This window comes from Pyxicephalus adspersus, chromosome 2 (assembly GCF_032062135.1).
Source record: "Pyxicephalus adspersus chromosome 2, UCB_Pads_2.0, whole genome shotgun sequence".
Lineage (NCBI taxonomy): Eukaryota > Metazoa > Chordata > Amphibia > Anura > Pyxicephalidae > Pyxicephalus > Pyxicephalus adspersus.
In genome coordinates, this window is record NC_092859.1 from 1,242,186 (window position 1) to 1,246,529 (window position 4,344).

A 4,344-nucleotide genomic window follows, 5' to 3' on the forward strand; every position below is an offset into this window, starting at 1 on the left:
AAGTGGAAGTGTGTTTGTATACAATAGTGCTAAGATCAGGCAGCACAGCACAATGACAACAAACCGATAACACAACTACAAATGTACACAGGAGTTGTCTGGGGACAAATCAACATGAGTGCAAATGTCAAACTATTAAAAAAAAACAAACAAAAAAAGATAATCATTTATTCAGAAAAGGACTATGTACATTCAAATACCAATATGTGACAAAGGCAACAAGGGGTTAAACTAAACTACAGAAACTGACATTACATACCAGGCACAAAAACATTGCAGCAACAGATGAAACTAACAATAATGAGGATTACAAAGTCACATCCATGCATAACATCCAAGCAATGAATATGCTAATCAATTGCTATCACCTCATCATTGAGGTTAACATCTTCTTCTGAATTGCGAAGCTAAAAGCTAATCGCCTTAATTGGCATATTCGAGATCTTTGCAGGAAACCGGCAGGCGAGATCACTAGAACTCAGGCCCAAATCACGCTAATATAGGTTGCTGACCGGCGCGTACATACAATCGCCCAGCGTACGCACATTTTACTGATGAATCAGGCCAATTGTGTTCTGAACCAGTGGAGAAGCCCAGCACTAGAATGGATCTGTGCAAATACAAAGGGGGTACTTAATTTCTTTTTAAACATGTATCACATGATGCTAAGATTTAATCACCAGGAATGGGACTTCATGGACTGAACAGGGTCAGCAAGGCAAGTAACTTATTGTGAATTGAATGCATGCATTTGACAGTGACTGATACCAAATGTTCTATGTTTCTCTTACAGATGAATATAGAATATTTGACTAGTTAATAACTGACAGGGTGACGGCCTCATCACCACACGGGGAATCTGGGAGCCATCTTTGGTGGCAATCCTCAGCTGCCCTCTTGCTGAATTGGCCAGACTAATGTATACACTGCAAGCAGTTCGACCTACCCAGGCAGAGCTCCATCCATTGTATTCATTGGGGGCACCTGGGGACAGTTGTCCTCAGCTGCTCTCTTACATTATTGGCAGATCCCAGAAGAACACCTGTAATTGTACATAAAGGAGCAGCCATTACTGGAATTTATCATTGTGGGACCCTGCAAGGTATAAATAAAAACATGAATAATACATTTTTTTCTGTGGTGTTGTATTGTTATTTATCTCTTTCTGTAAATAGGTAATAGGTACTGATTATTAAGTTCTGATTATTTATGACGTGGCTTCCAGATTTCAAATAAATTTCCCACCCCCAGCCCACACAATACTGAGAATGAGGCCGTTCCCTCCATTAATTGCCTTTGCCTTTGTTGTGTGCCAGGCAGGGGTCTGCTTTTTCCATAGAGAATGGGGCTGCATTATTCTTCCTTCTTCGGCAATCTGGATTTCGGAGAGGGGTCACGCTTGCTGCCCACATTTCCCATCCAAAAAAAATTGGAGGGAACCCCAAAAGAATACCACTACATTTTATTACCTCCTAAAAGCATGTTGGAAAACTAACAAACATTGTGATGCTAATTATTAAAATTCTGATGTTATTTAACTCCTTTATTGATTTATAAATGTGTTTTGTCACCTATACTTCACATGATAATTGCACCAATGCATTATACATAGTAGGGCATTGCTGTAGGATTTGTCCCAGGGGTTGCAGGACCGCATTGTTGTCAAAGGAACATGCAGTACATCAATATGACCAGCAGGGGTCAGTGCTCTATATATCCTGCACAGTAATTATATGATTCACCAGCTGTATACAGGTAAACAAAAGGTGGTATAACCTAAAGTGTTACTGCAACTATCCTACCCATTTGATAACATAGCGTGAGCAGAGTTAGTGATATGGAAGAATATGGTTAGATATGTCTATATGGATAAGGTTTCTTCATATATATAAAAAAATAGTATGTATGAAAGAATGTTACTTTGGACCTACTTATCGTCTATGGTAGGTGATGAAAAAAAACAGATAGATAGAATTAGATGATTCACACACATAATTGGTAGTCTGTTGAAAAAATAATATAGTGATTACAAAATGAGGTTAAATATATAATAATATAAAGGCGTTAAAGTGTCTCAAAGTAATGATCTCAGGTAAGATAAAATATTATATATTTATGTATTATTATATTACTTACTTAAAGTAAGCTTGACTTGAAAGAAATGGAATATGGAATTATATGGAAAGTCCTAACTGGGTGATACAAAAGAATTATTAATCATTAGGTAATTAGATCATTTCCTTTCATCACACCCCCAATAAATCTGTTACTTCTCCCCCTGCTAATGGACATTGACTTTCAGGGTCCGGTACCCGGATAAAGCGGCCCTCTGGGGTACAGGTAGATGACTTGATCTGAGGACAGCACAGGCCTTGACATAGTCCGTCACATCCATATGAAGGTTAGGCCACCAGTACAGACAGAAGAGAAAAGTGAAAGTTCTGTGAACACCTGGGTGACCTGACAGTTTAGATTTATGTGCCAAGCTCTAGCGGAACCAAGTTTACAGGTGATTACAAAATCAAAATGGGAAAAGAACAAAGAGCAGCAAGCTTGCCCAGGGTTAAGGCGACAAGCAAACTGTAGGTATTGGAGGTTTTTGTGGTCTGTAAAAACAGTGATTTTGTGAGGGGAACCCTCCAAGAGGTATCGCCCGTCTTCCAGAGCGAGCTTGATGCCTAGGAGCTCCCTTGTCCCCAATGGAGTAATTGCACATGGGTGTCAAGCTCCGGTGGGGGACTGGAAGCTGGGCCAGAAAGGAAAGCTTGCTTCAAGGCATGAAAGGCCTAAATATCCTCAAAGGGACATTTCTTAGGGTCAGCATTCTTTCGGTTTAGTGCAGTGATGGGAGCTACCAACCCTTGAACAATTTTTGATGAATTGCCGGTGATAATTAGTGAAACCCAGGAAACGCTGAGTAGCTTTGAGGCTGCAGGGTAGTGGCCAGTTGGAAATTGCCTTAACCTTCTCAGGATTCATGGAGAGACCCTCCTTGGAAACAATGTAGCCCAGGAAGGGCATCTGTGGGTATTCAAACAGGAGTTGATTGTTTCTGAGCCAATGTAAAACCAAACAGACATTCTGTTTATGGGTGGTCAAGTCGGGAGAGAAAATGTCCAGATAAATTAAAATGCAGATGTATAGAAGGCCATGAAACACATTATTGACAAAGTGCTAGAAGATAATCAGGGCAATACAGAGACAGAAGGGCATCACCAGATATTCATAATGCCCATCTCTGGTAATAAGTGCTGTCTTCCATTTATCCTCCTCCTTCATCCGAATTAGGTTATAGGCCCTTCGGAGGTCCAGTTTGGTGACGACCTGGGCACCACAGAGACGGTCAAATAGCTCAAGGATAAATGGCAGTGGCTAGCTGTTCTTAATGGTGATGGCATTCAGACCACGATAGTCAATACAGGGGGAGAGAGATCCATCTTTCTTTTATACGAAGAACCCTGCACCTGCGGGGGAAGAGGGCTTGCATATAAATCCCCTCTGCAGATTTTCTTTAATATATTCACTCAAGGCCTTTAAGAGGTGTAGAATTTGGTTTGAGGTCAATGGCACAGTCATAGGACTGGTGGGGAGAAAGTTGGTTGGCCTTCCATTTGGAGAAGACATCTTGAAAGTCCATGTCTGGATAGGGATGGAAGCAGCAACCTCCGATGTGGAGAGAGCAAGCGGCTTGAGCTTGATCAAACATTGTCAGTGGCACGTGAGATGGGCCTCAAACCAATACCGATGGAAAAGTCCAATCAATTACCAGAGAGAGTGTGGTTGAAGCCATGGGAGTCCCTGGATGACTGCAGATAAGATCTGAGGAAGAACAAGGAAGGTTAAGGTCTCCTGATGGTAGCACACTCACCGATATTTGCATGGGCAAGGTTTGGAGTTAAATTAGTCTACAGGACAGAATGTTTCCGTCCACTGCAGAGATACGCAGGGGATGAGACAAAGGCTCTATAGGCCAAGTGTACTACTGTGTTTCCCCGATTATAAGCCATCCCCATTAAATAAGCCACCCCCCATTTTTGATAAAATAATTAAAATAAGGCACTCAGCCGTGAATAAGATATCCTCCGATATCCGATCCTGTGTGTGTCTCCTCGATGCTGGCTGCAGTGTGTGTCTCCTCCTGGCTGCAGTGCAGAGTGAAACTGAAAGTAAGAAGCCGGCACACGCGCCCCCCTCCGCGATTCTGCACCAGGAAGCAAGCTTCTGATCCCTGCCCTAACAGAGTTACCTGCCCTAACGGAGATCCCTGCCCTAACAGAGTTACACTTAAGTACCAGTAAGTGAACAGAAGGGGACAATCAATGGCATAGAGTGATCAGAAGGGGA

General features: G+C 42.1%; 1 long non-coding RNA gene across 2 annotated transcripts in view; it reads right to left on the reverse strand.

The window, feature by feature from the left end:
* Window positions 1–154: 154 nt before the first annotated feature.
* Window positions 155–4,344, reverse strand: part of LOC140322663 (uncharacterized) — a 6,385-nt gene continuing 2,195 nt past the window's right edge. For both annotated transcript variants that reach the window (XR_011919224.1, XR_011919225.1), the window contains exon 2: window positions 155–3,819. This is a non-coding gene — a long non-coding RNA (uncharacterized lncRNA). The remainder of the gene's footprint in view (window positions 3,820–4,344) is intronic.